This window comes from Aotus nancymaae, unplaced genomic scaffold (genome assembly GCF_030222135.1).
Source record: "Aotus nancymaae isolate 86718 unplaced genomic scaffold, 86718_ANA_hifiasm-v0.15.2.pri h1tg000014l, whole genome shotgun sequence".
NCBI lineage: Eukaryota > Metazoa > Chordata > Mammalia > Primates > Aotidae > Aotus > Aotus nancymaae.
The window spans coordinates 53080516-53100326 of record NW_026988425.1 but is presented as its reverse complement, the minus strand read 5'-3'; the positions used below and the strand labels follow the sequence as shown (position 1 = coordinate 53100326).

The following is a 19811-nucleotide window of genomic DNA, read 5'->3' as shown; positions in this document are numbered from 1 at the left end:
AGGCTGCTGAATTCCCCGCTGGCGAGGCCACTAGTACTGGTGGCCCCGGGAAACAGTGAGGTTTTTAGGCTTACTGCATGTTGCCTATTCTGCTCCCTTAGAAGGAGGTTCCTGTTTCCATGCCTTGCCTCTCCTAGTCACTCCCGATAAACATTTTGCAAAAGCATTTTGACGTAGTTTAAGTACCTCCCAAGACACTGGGTTTCTAAGTGACACTGTGCCCTTGCAGCAGAAACCCGGTAGGGTCCATTGGCATTGCATGTTTAAAGTGTTCTTGGGATTCCCAGTTGAAAATAAGAAATTGGTGGCTGTCTGTGCAATCACTTGAATGTCACTACCTAGGGCACTCAAACTCAGAAGAGTTCATCGAACTTGGAACCTTCACCTTGATTCATCTAGTTGTCAGGGTACCCCTACAAGAACTGAGCTTTTATATATTCAGTTGGCCATACACATCCGCAGGAAACATTAACAGAGTTAGAAGGTTCATTATGATCATTACTTTTGTTTCCATTAATCTTGGAGAGAAAGCCCAGTTTTTGAGGTCATTTAGTTACAAGGAGGCTTCAACTAGGCATCTGTGCCATATGTGCTAAGGTGCTGGTCTTGGCAGTTAATGGAGTTTTGAGGGCTGAGAAGTAACCTTCAGCCTGGGACAGCCTTAAAATAGCACGGAAAGCAAGGTATAGTGTTTTCAGTTTTCTCTATTTTTTTGAATTTCCTGTTCTTTTTGTCTTTAGTTGTGCAAGGAGATAACTGGAATTATGTATGTTTTTAATGACTATTTGAGGGACAGGAAAAGAGGCATGTGCATGTCGTATGCAGTTGGCTGAAGGATTCAGCCAGTAAGGACCGGTAAGGTTGTGTGACAATAATAGTTGCCTCTTCAAGATATTTAGGTATTTTTGGCCACCTATGTACAAGGTCAAGAAGGTTATATTATCTTACAGTTCATCTGTGTGCACATATCTTTCAATGAGTGTTGCTTTTTTTTTTCTAGCTTACTATGGTTTTTTTCCCACCTGTTTTGTTCTCATGCAGTTTTTACAAAAATGCCAGCCACTTCATTGTCTTATCTGTTAACATTGCTTTTGTAGATAGCATTGTTGCTTAAATGAAAAGGTGGCTTCAAATAAATAAAAGGGGTGCTGTAGACATGACCAGTAGATACTAACCTACCCATGTGCACACTGACCTACCCATGTCCACACTGATGATCAATTCTGTGTTTTTTTTTTTTTTTTTTTTGTCATTTATGCCTCATATCTAAATTTGGCACAGCTCCTCATCAGAATGACCAATTACTGCTCTCTTACTGGGACTCTTACTCCGTGCTGTGTGTGGCATTAGGTACCTTTGTTCTCATTTTGTTATTTAGAAAGAACAAATTCTTAGTTTTATAAAATATAGTTTATTTTTCATAATTTGATTCTTAATAGCAGTAGACACATGCTGAATATGTCCATTGTCTTTACTGCTAAATGGGAACACTTTGCTGTGGACCTGAGTTCTTAATTCTATTGTGTGGTTGATTCTGTGTAAGAAAAGAAGAGCAGACTCAAAAGCCACTTAGCAATGGGCAAGCATTAGTGTATGTTTTCAAGATGATTTGACAGTAGTTTTTCAGCTAAATGAATTTGAGCAGCTAGGTTACTTTCCCTAAAATCCATATTCTTAATGATGAGACCTATGTCTCATCATTTACAATATGAAGTCATATTGTAAATGACTTCAGCTGTCAAGGAATTCGTCTATACTTTAAGAGTTAAAAAATTTTTAGGTCATAATCATTGCCTAAAATGATTCCTTTCTTTTAAAGGTACCAGATAAGACAGTGGTTTTTAAACAATAATCTTTATTATGAAGGCCCCCAATTAGACTTTGAGTTAATTTACAGGTTTAATAGGAGAGATTGGTCTATTTGGTTAAAGTGAAATCCAGGTAAAGTGAGAAGATAGTTTTTTCAACAAGTAGTCATTCTAGCAATGTTTATGTCTTGTGCCTGAAAAATTACAATATTTTTTCCTAGTCTAGGACAGAGCTGAATTGAAAAATTATTGCTGTCACACTAATTTTTAACATTACCTTAGCTCAGCTTAAGCTATTGCTTAAACTTTTAATGTCCAAGCCATTCATGTCTTCTTTAACTTATTTATATCTAAGTAAGTGCTAAGCTTACATGACTTTTTATAGACAAAAACGGGTTAGCATATAAAGAAAAGCTCTTCCTAAAGGTTGTAAAGTTACCATTCTTCTTGATAACAAGGGCATGGATAAGCCACATCCACAAAAGCTGTAAACCGAGTTGGAGCAGCTGATCCCAAGGTTCCTGTGAATGTTGCCACACCTTCTGTCTGAACTGGAAATGTGTACAGCTTGCATCATCTCCACTCAGTTATTTGATATTTCTTGAGTATGAATGAATGAGTCAGAAACACTGCTTTTCGGTTGTTTGTTTTATTACCATCCATTGTTTTTATATGTAAGTGTTTGAACCAACTGATATTTTCAGTTTATTCTCTTTTTGCCTTTGAAAAATTATGACAGTTTTCTCTGTTCTCTCTTGAGGTTTTAAAAAATGTACTCCAATAGAGTGAAAAACACAATAAAAATACTAGTGAGAGATCAGGATTTTTAAACAGTGATAGAAAATAATTATGGAGATGGATTTAGGTATTAGGAAGGAGGAAACTGATTCCTCAAACCCATTTAACAAATTGGGCTAACACATTATTTCTATGTTTCTTAGACTTCTCAATAAAAGGCCTCATAACCAATTAGCAGTTTTTAAATGATGCTCTAGGAGCAACTAGCTGTATTTCCTGTATTGGTATTATAATGTTACTTGCTTGTTGATGGCATTGAAGCAGGAAAATTATTGAATTCTTGGCCAAGGCTAGGGTTGGTTGTAACACATGTAGGATGCTTGTACCAAGTGGGGTAAGAGATTCCAGATGGCATTTAATTTCAGTGATTAAATCTACAGCATTTACCCTTATAAGCATATTAATCTGCCTGAGATTTGTACAGATTTCCTTTGGAACCTCATTGCTACAATTGAGAGTAATTTTAGTGAGGTCTCAAAGCTTTGGAGGCAGGCAGACCTGGAAGTTGAATTATTGTTTTGTTTTTTGCTAATGGAGTTACATTAGAGAAATGACTTCAACTTTTTTAGCTTCAGTTTCCTTAGCATAAAATGGGCATCATAAAAACTATTTTGAAAGATCAGTGTAAGAGTTCATAAGAATATATATAAAAGAGCTAGTATCTGACAATAGTAGGCACTGTCTGTTGTTACTGCTGTTATTTGGGTTTTAGGTCAAACTTCATTGGTTGCCTACATGGCTAAAATGTCTTTTTACCATTGAGTTGTAATTTATACTAGACATTTTAAGTTTCATGGATTTTTATAATTCTTAGATAACAGTCTATAGCAAACATTTCTGTATCACAAAAATGCTTAAGTTATATTTACAGTTTTTTTGGGTATAATACAGACATGAACATTCTGAAGTTCTAATTAGAAGTTTAGGCTTTTCTTAAATTCCAGTTACAAAATGCCAGACAGAAGAGCTAAGTACTTTTTCTGTTTTACTCTAAAACTGAAAACGCAGACCTTACTAATTTTTAGAACATGTAAAATGTAATATGGGTTGGTGGGCAAAGTGCCTTTTCAGTAAAACACCTTTAAAGCAGAATAGTTTCACAGTGTTTTTGGTTACCTTTCTCTCATGGAAAGTATATCGAAGATGGGAGTTAGTGGAGAGGAGAGCAGGACAGGGGTCTGGGCCTCAGGGCTTTCAAGAATTGTGCTGTGGAACCCTGTAACTTTATCCTCTTGTGACCTAATAATGCACATTTCACCAGGCCTTCTATGTAAGTTCAGTGAGGTTACAAGGAGAACATGAAATCATTTTGAGTTCTCCCCAAGACATATCACTAGAAAAATAAATGTATTTAGTTTCTGCTCTCTAATTTTGGGGGCACTTTGAGGTTTGGCATGGCTGGAAACGACTGTGTTTCAAGCTGAAAGTCTGTCCTGAAGTTAGAATCCAGCCTCTTTCTAAGAGACTTCAGATTTTTCTATAGTTCATTCCAAATGTACTTAGACCAGCTTTACAAATGTGGTCATGACTTCTTTATGGAATTTATTTTGTGTGTTCGACTTTTGGCAAACCTCTCTAGCATGTTTCTGTTGCCTATAAATTAAATTGCTTTTCTGGGGTGCTTTGTGTTAGTGCTTTCTCTGGCTGCTCCCCCTACTGCTTTGTAATAGTCAGTGCAGAACATATAGTAGCACTTTTTGTTGATGTATTTTCTTCTGGACAAGAAGGGTGTTGTAGTAAATATAGGATCTTCATAGAGGTGGCTAAATCTTAAGCTGTTTCCGCGTTATGCAAGTACAGCGTAACTCAGAATAGAAATAAATGTTAAACTTTTGCTAAGAAGGAAACTAAGTTAATTGGAAAAGGCATTTTAGTTTTATGGAGAGAAAATAGCCTCAGTTGTTTCTACTTAATAACATAGTGAATCTTAGATTTAACAGTTGTTGAGTTAATATGCCTAATAAAAAGTTTAAATTTCAGAAGAAAATATCTTTTATAGTTATAGAAAATCAACATTTAGATGTTTTGAGTTTGATACCTGCTTTTTCATCTACTTAATAAAGGTAGATTTGGGAAAGATTTATGTAGCTTACATATAGTACCTAAAAGTTGATATGAAGGATTGAGAATCATATAATCGCTGTTAGAAAAAATAGTTCCTTTTCTTTTAAATAATAATAGAAGAGGGAAACAGTTTTAAAGGAAATTTTTCTTTCACTGAAAAGTAGAGCCCTTGACTTTAACTTAGCATAAAACTAAGGGTTAAAAAAAATTTTAATTTGTCTCTATTGTCGTCCGTTCGGTTCCTGTGTCAGTAGTGACAGTAAGTTTAATTATTCCTAACATTTAATTATCAAAAACTCCTAATTTTAAATTATTCAATAAATTAATCACTACTAGAGAAATTGCCTTTTTTTCAGTTATATTTTGGCTTAATTTATGGGATAGTGGTAACTTACTTCTGTCTGAAAGCATTATGAACTATCTACCTTTATGAAAAAAATTGCAAAACCTAAAGATTGGTCATGATAAAAGAAGCATTTTTTTCTAATGTTATGGATAAATTAAACAAACTGGTTTTTTTTTTTTCCAGATAGCAAGGATGATAGATAATGCTTTGTTCAATTTAAGAAGACTTCTGTGATACTTACATGGATTGTAGCAATCAATTAAGATATAAATATATGATGGATGTGAAATGCTGTTAATGTCAGGATTTTCAGTTGATTCACAAAATATGTCGAGTTTGGTTTTCTCTTTTTCAGAAGGAGAGACCAACTTTTTTTTTAAAACTAGATTGCTGGGGTTAATTCTGTGATAGCATAGCTCTACTAGGGGAGCAGTTTTTACATGGCTACTAATTGTAATAGTTTAATTGACACTGTTAGTCTGAGATCTTTCTAGAATATAGAGAGACTGGTAGCACTTTAATACTCACATTAGTTTTGAAAGGCATTTGAAAAAGAATTTTTTTTTTATTCCCTGTAACAGCGATGAGGGATGTGCGTTGATATTTGCTTAGACAACAAACAATTCTGCTGTGTTCATTAGGAAATTAGTTAAGTTCAATTACCAACTGCAATGATAATAGGTTTATTATCTTTTAGGGAATAGTTTATCTTTTATAAAGTATTTATTATTATTATTGTTTACTATTCAGGGCTTTTTTTTTTAATACTCTGTATATGATAAGAATGAATGATATTTACTCCCTGGCCTGGAGTACGCACCAGTGATACTTACAGCAGGTTTGTACAGTGAAAAAAACATAGATTTTTTCATTAGACGAATTTGGTTTCAAATTCTAGCTCTGTTATTTCCTATCTAATATTTTGGGCAATAGGCCTTACCTCTCTATAGCTCACTTTTTTCATTTATAAGTGGGAGTAATGAAAGGGGAAAATAAAAATCTGAGAGCATTACCTGAAATGTATGTAAAGCTCAGTTTGGTGTATTAGCACATATTGGGTGCTCAATAAATTACACTGTGTTTGCCTGTCTAGAATATATTTAAAAAGTAAGATTAAGAAAAACTCTGTGTAATATATTTCTTATGATGTAAAAACATAATAAATATTTCTTAGAAGAAAAACATGACTTTTCTATTCTTTTTTTTTTTTTTGAGACGGAGTTACCCTCTTGTTACCCAGGCTGGAGTGCAATGGCGTGATCTAGGCTCATGGCAACCTCCGCCTCCTGGGTTCAAGCAATTCTCCTGCCTCAGCCTCCCAAGTAGTTGGGACTACAGCTGCACGCCACCACACCCAGCTAATTTTTGTATTTTAGTAGAGACGGGGTTTCACCATGTTGGCCAGGATGGTCTCGATCTCTTGACCTCGTGAACTGTGAACCACCCTTCTCGGCCTCCCAAACTGCTGGGATTATAGGCGTGAGCCACCGCGCCTGGCCGAGTTTTCTATTCTTTAAGATTACAGTCTAAATTAATGTCTCTCAAACTTTGTCATTTCTGTGGAGTGCAACAGCATGATCTTGGCTTACTGCAACCTCTGCTTCCCAGGTTCAAGCGATTCTTCTGCCTCAGCCTCCCAAGTAGCTGGGACTACAGGAGTGTGCCACCACACCCAACTAATTTTTATATTTTTAGTAGGAACGGGGTTTCACCATGTTGGCCAGGATTGTCTCGATCTCTTGACCTCGTGATCCGCCTGCCTCAGCCTCCCAAAGTTCTGGGATTTTGTAATTTCTGTGTACATTCATATCTGCTATTATATGCTGAATGTTTTAATCAACGTATTTTTTATTAATCTTTAAAAATTTTTCAATTATCTTTGATTGGTATATATTAATTGTATATATTTCTGGGGTACAACGTGATTTTTAAAATGTATACATCATAGAAAGATTCAGTAAAACTAATTAACATATCTTTATTACCTCACCAATTTATCTTTTTTGTGATGAGAATGTCAAAAATCGATTTTAGCAATTTTAAAACACAATATATTCTCCATGCAGTGCAATAGATCACTAAAAATTCCTCCAATATAACTGAAATTTTGTACTGTTTAATCAACATCTTCCATTTCTCTGTCCCTCTTCTCCTCTACAGCCTCTGGTAACCACCTTTCTACTCTCTGTTTCTGAGACTGACTTTTTTAGATTCCCCATGAAGTGACATCATTTAGTAAAGATAGTATTTGTCTCTCTCTGCCTGACTTATTTCACTTAGCATAATGTCCTTTAGTTCCATTCCATGATGTTGTGAATGACAGAATTTCTTTCTTTTGCAAGGCTGTATAATCTTCGTGTGTGTGTGTGTGTGTGTGTGTGTGTGTGTGTATTTGATGAACACTTAGATTGCTTCCATATCGTGGCTGTTGTAAATAAAGCTGGGATGAATATGGGAGTGCAAATATCTTTTTGATGTACCAATTTCAATTCTTTTGGGTATATAACCAGAAGTAGGATTGTTAGATTGTATCGTAGTTGTATTTTTAGATTTTTGAGGAATCTTCATACTATTTTCAGTAATGGTAGTACTAATTTACATTCCCACCAACAGTGTAGAAGGGTTCCCTTTTCGCCACATCCTTGCCAACCCTTGTTATCATTTATCTGTTTGAAAATAGTCATTCTACATGGTGGGGAACAACACATACTGGGGTCTGTTGGGGGTTGAGATGGGGCAGGGAGAGCATCAGAAGAATGACTAATGGACGCTGTGCTTAATGCCTAGGTGACGGGAGTTATTTGAAGCAAACCAACATGGCACATGTTTACCTATGTAACAGACCTGCACATCCTGTACATGTACTCCTGAACTTAAAAGTTGAAGAAGAAAAACAGGAAAATAGCCATTCTAACAGGCATGAAGCTTATTGTGGTTTTAATTTGCATTTCTCTGAGAATTAGAGATATGGTTGAGATTATTTGTTTGTTTGTTTTGAGACAGGGTCTTGCTCTTTTTTTTTTTTGAGACGGAGTTTCGCTCTCGTTACCCAGGCTGGAGTGCAATGGCGCGATCTCGGCTCACTGCAACCTCTGCCTCCAGGGTTCGGGCAATTCTCCTGCCTCAACCTCCTGAGTAGCTGGGATTACAGGCATGCGCCACCATGCCCAGCTAATTTTTTGTATTTTTAGTAGAGACGGGGTTTCACCATGTTGACCAGGATGGTCTCGATCTCCTGACCTCGTGATCCACCCGCCTCGGCCTCCCAAAGTGCTGGGATTATAGGCGTGAGCCACCACGCCCGGCAGGGTCTTGCTCTTTAGTTCAGGCTGGAGTGCAGTGGCATGGTCATGTCTCACTGTAACCTCGAACTCTTGGGCTCAGTGATCCTCCTGGCTTCAGCCTCCTAAGTAGCTAGGACTACAGGTGTGTTCCACCATGCCTAGCTTTTTAATTTTTTAGTATAGAGAGGGTCTTGCTGTTTTGCCCAGGCTTGCCTAGAATTCCTGACCTCAAGTCTGCCTCAGCCTCTCAAAGCATTGGGATTACAGGCATGAGCCACTGTGCTGGGCTGGGATTGTGATTACAGGCATGAGCCACTGGACTGGGCTGGGGAACGTTTTTGTTTTTTTTTTTTTGTATCTCTGTTGGCCATTCATATCTCTTTTTTGAGGAAAGTATGTCTATTCAGATCCTTTGCCTATTTTTTTTTCAATTTGTTTTCTTACTATTTGGTTGTTTGAATTTTTTATATATTTTGAATATTAGCCTCTTAGCAGATGTATGGTTTGCAGATATTTTCTCCCAATCCATTGGTTGTCTTTTCACTCTATTATTTGCTTGGTTTTGTGGATATTATTACATCCACTTTTTAGTTGGATGTAGTCCTGTTTGTCTGTTTTTATTTTTGTTGCCTGTGCTTTTGGAGTCCTATCCAAGAAATCATTGCCCAGACCATTTTGTGGAGATTTTATCTTATATTTTCTTCTAGTAGCTTTACAGTTTCAGGTCTTACGCATAGGCCTTTATATCCATTTTGAGTTGATTTTTATATATAGTGTGAGATAAGAGTATAGTTTCTTTCTTCTGCAGGTAGATAGCCAGTTTTTCCAACACTATTTAAAGAGACTATCCTCTCTTCATTGTGTGTTCTTGGACCCTTTGTCAAAAATCAATTGACTGTTAATACTTGGATTTACTTCTGGGCTTTCTATCCTGTTCCATTGGTTGATGCTTCTCTTTTTATGTCAGTACCATGCTGTTTTGATTAGAATAGCTTTATAATATATTTTGGAATGAGGAAATGTGATGTCTGCAGCTTTGTTCTTTTTGCTTAAGATTGCTTTGGCTATTAGGTCTTTTTTGGTTCATATCAATTTTAGGATTTTTTTTCTCTTTCTGTGAAAAAATGACATTGGAATTTTTGACAGGAACTGCATTGACTCTATAGATGGCTTTGGATAGTATGGACATTTTAACATTACTTATTCTTTCAGTACGTGAACATGGGATATCTTTTCATTTATTTGTGTCTTCTTCAGTTTTTTAAATCCATGTTTTATAGTTTCCAGTGTATAGATCTTTCACCTCTTTGGTTAGATTTATTCCTAAGTATTTTTTATGCTATTGTAAATGGGATTATCTTCTTAATTTCTTTTTGGATAATTTATTGTCAAAGTATAGAAATGCTAAGAGCAATTTATCTTTAAATGTAAATACTCAAGTGTCTTAAGTAATGGTATACATGAAATCATGTGTCTGATCAAGTTATATTTTTTATGTATTTTTTTTTCTAAAATTGATAAATAACAAAATGAGAAAACATTCATCCTTGCACCACCTTAAAGCATTTTGCCTACCATTTACAAACACTGGACATACTTTTGAACATACTAGTCTAAATCAGCAGCAAGAACAATTTAGAGACTAATTTATTGTTTTAAACAATGTACATTTTTCCTTCTTTTCCCTCAGTTGGATTTCTCCACTAGAGGAGAAAATGGCAAATTCCTTCAGCAGAAATATCCCAATTCCTAAAATATTCATTCCATAGGCAGAGTGGTCCATGGATTTAGAGCACCCTCCTATAGACAGCCTGCCTGAATTGGATTCATTCTCTCCCTTTAAACAAATGTAAATTGGGCTGCACTGCCTTCTGTGCTTCAGGTTTCTCATCTGTTAAATAGTTTCTGTAATTATTTAATGAATTAAATGATGGGAATTGTCTAGACTGAGTCAGGAACATACTAGATACTCAGTAGAACCCATTCATTTCCATATGTAAAGGAATACTATTAGTTTTATTATTATTATTATTATTTTTTGAGAAGGAGTCTCACTCTGCAACCAAGGCTGGAGTGCAGTGATGCAATCTCGGCTCACTGCAGCCTCCACCTCCCAGGTTCAAGTGACTCTCCCACCTCAGCCTCCTGAGTAGCTGGGACTAGAGGTGCGTACCACCACACCCGGCTGATTTTTTGTATTTTTAGCAGAGGTGGGGTTTCACTGTGTTAGCCAGGATGGTCTCAATCTCCTGACCTCATGATCCACCTGCCTCGGCCTCCCAAAGTGCTGGGATTACAGCCATGAGCTATCATGCCTGGCCAATACCATTCGTTTTATTTTCTTACTTTGGGGGTTGAGGGTTAGGTAAGGGTGTCTGCCATCCTGATTTCTATCCTTTTGTTAAAGTGGCCTAATAATGTTGATACTAACCAAAGAGGACTATTATAATGTTTTATTTACTCTTCTTCCCCATTAATCACTCATTTTGGTGGTTGTTTCATATATTTTGTTTTTCCTTTATTTTCAAGGAGTTTGCTCTTTCTTTCTGTAATTTTACAGTATAGCCCATCAAGCAGGCCTGAGATTTTGTCAGAATATCTGAAAATCTCTAAACTCTTTTCTAGCAGAAATGCATAATGCAGTAGAGAATAGTCTACCTAGTGTTTTTCATAAACGTATGTACATATGTTCTTCCTCTGCATGAGACTGAAAGTAGCCCAGGCACACAATATTTTATTAATATTTAGTATTAAGAAAAGTATACTAAGAAGGTAACTCTCCATTCTACCTCTCAACATCTTACCACCTAGTATACACACAAATATTTCCTTGCTCTATCAGCCGAGAGGGTCTTGAAGCAACCACACCCCAGTAGCAATGAGCACACTTGGCATCCACATTTTGATTTCTAATACCATTCTCTAATGAAAGGAGCCAAGACTCTTTGAAAAAAATAACTGATTCTGGGGACTCAGGAAGGAAATATATAAGATAAGCCTGGAGCATCTTGTAGTGCCGTAAAGTAAGGACCTGCTCAAATAAACAGAACCCTATACCCATGGGAATATATTGAAGAGTTGCAAGAGCAAACTGAAAGAGCTCCCAAAGGCCAAAGCTAGGACAATTTGAGCAAGAAAGTAATATAGTATTGGATTATATCCCAAAGAGTAAAATAAATATTCATAAACCCATATCAATATAATTTATTAAATAACTAAGTAGGGGAGAATACATAAATCTCCTGTGCAGAATTCCCATTAGCTTCTATAGCTACTGTGCCCTCAAGGAGGGAGAACATAACTAACTCTCTACACCGTAAGTGTGAGCTGTGCTTATTGACTTCCTTCTGAATAGTACCGTGTAGAAAGCGGGGGGGAAAAAAAAAAAGAAACTCTGCGTTGGAGAAACCTATCACTACTTCAGCCATGTTATCAAAGTCAACATTGACAATGATAAGTGATAACATGTATCCTTGATACGATTTGATGAAAATGGCATTTTTTATCTGTGGTTTTCCTACTGAAAACATATAACCGTAATCTAATCATAAGGCAAATATCAGACAGATCTCAGTTGAGGGATATGCTACAAAATGCCTGACCAGTCAGTACTCCTCAAAACTGTCAAGAGTATCTAAACCAAGGAAAACCTGAGATCTACAGCCAAGAGTCTCAGGAGACATGAGGACGAAATATAATGGGGTATCCTGGATGGGATCCGGAACAGGAAAAAAACAAAACAAACAAACAAAAAAACATTATGTGAAAACTAAGGACATTTGAATAAAGTGTGGACTTTGGCTAATAATAATGTATCAATATTGGTTAATATTTGTGACAAATGTGCCATATTAAAGTCAGACGTTAATAATGGGAAACTGAGTGTAGAATGTATAGGAATTATCTGTGCTGACTTCACAAGTTTTCTGTACATTTAGTTCTGTTCTAAAACAAAAAGTTTTATTTAAAAAATTGAAACCATCTTTTAAGGCCTATTTGGAATGCTACATCCTCTATAAAGCCTTTTTTTATCCCATCTTCTTCCCATCCCATATCTGGAGTGTCCTATATCTCCCACCTCAGCCTCTCTTAATTGGATATACTATCTTTTACCTTTGACTTTCCACAGAATTTTTATTTGTAATTCTCTTAACTCTTAGCATAATGTTTTGTGTCTTTGTTTTATTGTTCTAATGAGGTCTTCTACAGTGTTTTTAGCCCAACCCAGTGAATGTCTGCTGCCTTAGACTGATATTCAGCCATCCTGACAGTCTACACAGTGAGTGTCAATACAACGTTTTGTAGTCAGTCACATAAATTAGTACAGGATGCATGATGTTGGTTGATGCAAATGCTGTTTTTTACCTTGTATTGGTAGACAAAGAGTCTGAACACTCTAGTTTGTACCTTTCTAGAAAGGTTGGTTCTTTTTTCCCCCTTTTTTTTCAGTGACAGGAATCATGAGCATTTCTCACTTAATCTCAGTTCTGCTTTTAGATATTCACGTCTCAGAAATTTTATCATAGTATATGCTAGATCAGTCTCATCTCATTTAAATTAAAAGGTTGTAGTGTACAGGCAAAAACCATAGAGGCCATATTCATGGTCATAAACTGCTTTTTCTCTTCTCTACCTATTTTATCAATAACATTCTTATTAGTTTGTTCCAACTAAAAATGACATAAAAATGACATAATGAATACTTTCCCTGCTAGTCTGGGAAGAAAGGATGTGTTTGTTGGCTTTTGCCTGTCAGAGTCTTCTGCAATGTTTGCCTAGGGCATGCTTGCGTTCCCATCAGCATCTCTGGTCTGCTGCACTGTAATCCATATAGGGACAGCCTCTGGCTTTTATTACTGACAAGCAGTGCACTGTGCAGCCATAGGCACCATAATAGGAAACACCTTGGCCTGTCATAAATAGGTCTGGAGGAGTAGAAAGCATAGGCCTGATGGGGGTGTGTCCATAGCAAAGAGGCAAAGATGCAGCTGCCATATTGGAGGAAGTGCAGGCTAATGTCTGCCGTTTGCATTTCAGAAAATAACTGGCTGATTTTAAAGCTGCTTTCTGTATAAATAGCAGTGTTTTGGTTGCTTTCTGTTTTTGATTTAAATGTGAATAAAGCCATCTTAAAGAGATTATACCTTCAAAGTATTTTGAGATGATCTATAAAGTGTTTTACTTTTCTTATTTTACTTTTAATTCTACCTGATCATTCCAATTCAAACCCAGTAGAGAAGGAAAAATAGATATTTCACTATAGTGGGAAATTAGGGAAAAAAGAATCATGCAAAAAAAAAAGACAAATGATTGTGTGTCTTTTAAAAGAATTATAATTGGCTGGGCACGATGGCTCATGCCTGTAATCCCAGCACTTCGGGAGGCTGAGACAGGTGCACATCTCGAGGTCAGGAGATTGAGACCATCCAGGCCAACATGGTGAAACCCCATCTCTATTAAAAATACAAAAATTAGCCCAGCGTGGTGGCATGCACCTGTAGTCCCAGCTACCTAGGAGGCTGAGGCAGAAGAATCGCTTGAACCCAGGAGACGGAGGTTGCAGTGAGCCGAGATCGTGCCCCACTGTGCTCCAGCCTGGTGACAGATCAAGACTTGGTCTCAAAAAAAAAAAAAAAAAAAAAAAGAATTATAATCATATTGAATTACCCAAAATTACAAAGAAAAGTACATTTATTATTAAGGTGACTCCTGTTGTCTGTGCCTTTATATCAACTCCCAATTTTATAAAAGGAATACATTCTTTGACCATAAAGCCTTTATTATATATTCATGTTTTTTTCAATCTTTAGGGAAAAAATGAACTGCAATATTAATGATGATAGGCTTTATAGCAAGAATTTAGGAAGACAATAAATTTCAAATATGCAAGACAATTTCAGTTTTTAATAAAAAGATAAAATTACTTCATGGGTGCTTTAAATATATATAGGTGTCATTTAATTATTTACAAGGAAGCCCATTTCACAGAAGAGGGTAAAGACTGTAATTCTGTTAAAAGAATATTTAAAAATTAAGATAGGTTTAGGAAAACTAAAGTCTTGATTTTTCTTTTTTTTTTTTTTCTGAGCACTTTGGCCAGAGCTGTTTATAAATCAGGTACTCAATCAATTTGTTGACTGGGTCCTCCCTTGTTAAAACCAAAACACTTATCCTCTTGTATCTTTTTTAAAACAGTATTTCAAATAAGTTTCAACAATATGCGGTGATAAGAATGAAACCTATTAACACTCTCCTTGGTATATATTTTGATTTTCTTTTCTTTGTTTTCTTAATCTTATATTGCCAATATGGTCTCTAACATAAGGGTAGGTGATCATTGGGTTTTGATAAATTATAAGGAATCTTCTACTAGAAATATGCCTGTTTCTTTATTGCACATCAGGAAAAAATTAGTTTACTTTATGCCAGAAGATACTGTTTGGGCCTAAATCTTAATTTTTCTATCTAGTGTTAATACAGTAGAATGGCTAAAGGATATATAGAAGAGAAGAAAAAAGATGAAGAGCTTGCATCATTACTGACTGAATCATCAGTCCCTACATAAGGGGGATTTGTTCTTTCAAAAGTAGAATTCAGCTGGACGTGGTGGCTCACGCCTGTAATCCCAGCACTTTGGGAGGCCACAGCAGGCAGATCACATGAGGCCAGGAGTTCAAGACCAGCCTGGCCAACAAGGCAAAACCCGGTCTGTACTAAAAATACAAAAATTAACTGGGCATGGTGGTGCATATCTGTAATCCCAGCTACTAGGGAGGCTGAGGCAGAAGAATCACTTGAACCCAGGAGGTAGAGGTTGTAAAGAATGGAGATGGCACCACTGTACTCCAGCCTGGGTGACAGAGTGTGACTCCATCTCAAAAAGAAAAAAAAATAGAATTCATGAGAAAAATTACTTGTTGCTATTTTGCCTTATTTTTAAACATTTCAACATATTGTCTGTTTGATACATATGAACAGTCTGACAACAACTCATTGGGAAACACAGTATTTACCTTACCTTCTAATGTAAGGCATGATTCTAGGTATTTTCTCATTCCTCACACCTTAAATCTCTAATTTAGTCCCAGAAACAGTATACTACATGTCAAAACATTTTTTTTTTTTTTTTGAGACAAGTTCTCACTCTGTCAACCAGGCTGGAGTGCCACTGCACCCAGCGTCAAAACATTTTTAAAGATAAAAACCTAACGCTCAGTTAAACTTTTCTAAGATCTATGTGCTTCTAAATAGGTGTAAAGATTACTGGATGTTATATTGGTGAGGAAGATGGTGAAACAGAAGAAAAAGTGTTTATTCTCTGGTTGTATTTTCAAAATATATCCAAATAATATTATTAAAATGGATTTAGTGAGCACTAGATTTCAAAATAGCAAGAGCAGTTTCAGTGAAGTATAATTCCTAGAGAAGAATCCTCCTATAGTACCTCTTGTTTTGCCTTCTTTGTTCTCTAAGTCATGTCAGGATGGGAGCACAACGGACCTGGCCCTAGCTCCTAGGAGGAGCATGTACCTTCTAACATATGCACAAAAGTAAACTGAAGGATAATAGGGTTAGTGGGATGAGGATACTAAGTGACTAAAGCAGATCTGAGAATCTGAGCTGCAGAGGATTTGGAGGTGAGATGGAGGGAAGGAAACTTAGTGGGAAGCAGGCAACAGATAGAGAAGATATAGGATAAACCCAGGGACGGTGTAAGCAGATTCACAATTTTAATATTAGCCTATCAGTAAGAAGTTGTGTTGGAGGTCTGTTTTCTTAGTGGGGACAAAGTGGCAAGGGAAGATTCACTTGTGGATAGGGTGGAGAATGAAGGCCTAAGGAAAGAAAGGTAGAGAGAAAGTGAAAGGACGTATTTGGCAGTGTGAGGCAAAGAAAGAGAAGAGCTGGAGAAGGAGGGGAGTCAAGCTTTCCTTGGCTGGAGGCAGACTGACCCACGTTGTTGCCCTTTCCACTGCAGGGTTCATATGGTGAAATCTGGGTAGACTGAAACTTTGGGACAGCCTTGAAGTAAAAAAAGAAATCCCAAACGGGTCAGCTGGAGGGTGTAAACGTTTATGGAAGGACAGTCAACTGTAGAGCTGGAGGAGGAGGTACAGAGTTGACTGGAGAGGGATTGATGGATGGTATATTTCGTGAGGCTTGAGTCTTTTTTAGCCCTAATAGCTGGCGTCAGCTTCACCTGTTGCCTCCTTGAGTCATGCCCTGGTAGCACTGGATGGTGATCCAACTGCTGAGCCATCCGCTAAGGACCGGCTGCCTGGGAGTGAGGAAGGTGGTTGATGAACTCTCAGGCAGCAAAGTATAAACTGGAATGGGGTGAACAGAGACTGTCAAAATAAGTACGGGCTGATTTGCTCTAATATATCGTAGGTAATTATTAGATGCTGGAAGAGTACAATGGAATGGAATCGAAGATGAAAAATGTGAACTTTTATCTTGATTGCACTTTAAATCTCCTGAATTCTGAGGAGCTTAGCAATTCCTCTTCGGGATATAAATCTGCCCTAGAGTAGAGTTGTGACCTTGGATAATTTAATTAATTTGGCTTCCCTGAGCCTTTGTTTTCCCTGTAAATCAGGACTAACATAATCTACCTCAGGATTGTGTTGAACATTAAGTGAAAACTTTCGTAGAGTATGTAGTGTGGTAGGCACACATGATAGATACTGTGGCCTATCCTTAGGAGGGATGAGAACAAAACTATTTTTAAACTTAAAAGGTCAAATTTATATGCTGCCTTATAGGTAACCCAGTGCAATTGGAGCTTGAATCAACAGGCCTGGGAGAAAGCTTACAGAGTGTGCCTTTGAAATCCCGATACCCAGTCATGGTGATTTATGAGACCTTACCAGCCTGCATATGTGATGGCCCACTGAGTTTGTTTACTTTAGTTTTAGCTCAGTTACCTAGCACTCTATGATAGCCTATTTTTTATTTACAGTCTTGCTGACCACTTTATTATGATTTCTTTGAAAGAATATGAAGACAGCCATAAAAAACTTTTATTAGAGTTGTGAGGGTCTCCTGTAGGTCTTCACTGTGTCTGAACATCAGTCCGTTGCTTGTGCTTTGCTTTTCTCTCACCCTGGATGACCTTCAAGCCTCTTCCAAATGATTTTTCTGATTCCCTGAAATACTGAAATTGTGATTAACAGAAGTGTCAAGTAGTAATCAATATCAAGATAGTAGTTGTCTCTTCCTGGGTAAACTAGAAACAAGAATCAAACATAGACCCCTGTAATCATTGCACAGATTAAAAATGACAGTGCAGCTGTGAAACAGAGGAATGAACGACAAAAACCCTAAACCTAGTTTGAGCCCCAGGATGAGGTCCTTGTCATGAGTCTGACGCTAGCCATAGCTAGCAAGAGAAGGAAGTCCCTAGCAGTGTAGTTGTTACAAGGGTTGAAAATGAGTCATTTTGCAGGTGATTGATCCCCTTCCATTTTCCACTTGCTGTCAGCCACAGAGGAGTCAGACTTTGGTCTGCTTAATAGAAGTTTCTTTTCTTTTTTTTTTTTTTTTTGATTTCAGAAACCCTTAGAAAGAGACTTGTGTGACCTAACAATGCACAGAAAAGTTAAGGTGACCCAGAACAAAAACAGTTTGTGTTACTTTTGTCAAAGTTTTATCTTGTGGCAAATACAAACTTTCTGTTGCTAAACATATGACCCTGATTTGGGTCTTTATTGACGTCATCAGTTTTTTTTTTATTCCTGAGATGGAGTCTTGCTCTGTCACCCAGGCTGGAGTGCAGTGGCATGATCTTGGCTCACTGCAGTCTCTGCCTCCTGGGTTCAAGTGATTCTCCTGCTTCAGCCTCCCAAGTAGAGAGGATTACAGATGCATGACCATGCCCAGCTAATTTTTGTGTTTTTAGTAAAGACGGGGTTTCACCATGTTTGCCATCTGGTCTCAAACTCCTGGCTTCAAGTAAACAACTGCCCACCTCAGCTTTCCAAAGTGCTGGGATTACAAGGTGTGGGCCACCACACCCGGCATACCCGGATAACATCGTCACTTTTGAAAGAAAGTTTTAGTTTGGTGATGACTTTATTATTTGTATTTGATCCTTGTCCATTTTTCTCTAGATCTGGTACTACTTTCATGTGGAAAATAAATCATTAGGAGGTTTTTTGTTTTTTTTGTTTTTTTTTTGAAATGGTGTCTCGCTCTGTTGCCCAGGCTGGAGTGCAGTGGCGCAGTCTCGGCTCACTGCAACCTCTGCCTCCCAGGCTCAAGCAGTTCTCCTGTCTCAGCCTCCCAAGAAGCTAGGACTACAGGTTCATGCCACCATGCCCAGCTAATTTTTGTATTTTTGGAGAGACAGGGTTTCACCATGTTAGCCAGGATGGTCTCAATTGCTTGACCTCGCTATCCATACTCCTCAGCCTCCCAATGTGCTGGGATTACAGGTGTGAGCCACTGCACCTGGTCCATTAGGAGCTTTTTATTTTGTACCTTTTGGCTGCACACAGCCACAACCCAGTCTTTAGGTTTTCACTGAGGAATTTTTATTTTAGCCCAATTATTGTATGACATGTATCTGGCTCCAAAGGTTCTTATAGGTGAAATGAGACTTTTTATGTATCTGTATTCAAACAGGTAGGTAGGTAGATAGATAGATGATTGATTGATAGATAGATAGCAAAACATATGGAAATACCACTGAAAATACAGCCAGCCATATAACGTAAGCCTGTTGTGTGTTAATGAGTGATAGGGTAATACATTATGTCCTGTCCTGTGGAGGAGTTCAGAGTGCATTCAAAACAGAGGACCAGAATGGTCCCAGAAAAAGTGCTCCTTAAGATGAATCTCGAACATTGAGGATTTATATAGGCATCTAATGAGGGAAGAGGTAGTATTTCAGGGGCTAGGTAAGGCAGAGTAGGACGGGATACTCATATAGATTAGCTTTATTGTATGTTTGTTGGAGAGGAGGGTAGTGGGCATTCTGGAGGAGTGAATCTCTCTGGAACGGAGGATGTGATTATAGGACCAGAGGCAGGTATGAGAATTGTAGATTGAGGCCACACTGTAGACTGCTTTCAATGCCGGGCCAAACCATTTGCACCTTGTGGTCCTACAATTCATGAAGAACTCTTACATTTGACTATTAGGAAAATATTTTGAAGAAAGTAAAATAAAGAGACTTTAGAAGGATAAATCTGGTGGTAGTGTGCAGGATGGATTATATCAAGGGGAAACTGTACTGAAAGTAAGAAGAAACTGTTAGGGAATTAGGTGTAAAAGTGCTAAAAAAAAAAAAAAAAAAAAAGGTGGGGGTGCCGAAATAGGATAGCCATGGAAAGAGAGGAATGGGTAGGAGAAAGATTGTACAGGGAAGTGTGACAGCATGCATAAGACTTGGAAGGGCCACAGACAGAGGAAAGCATGAAATTCTAAACCCAAATAATAGAAAGCATGAAATTGTAAACCCAAATGATAGAAAGAATTATAGTTGGAAAATCATGAAGAAAAGCCAGT

General features: G+C 37.4%; 1 protein-coding gene across 12 annotated transcripts in view; it reads left to right on the top strand.

The window, feature by feature from the left end:
• PDE4D (phosphodiesterase 4D) overlaps window positions 1–19811 on the top strand; it is a 1389427-nt gene that overhangs the window by 1325046 nt on the left and 44570 nt on the right. The window lies entirely within an intron of this gene.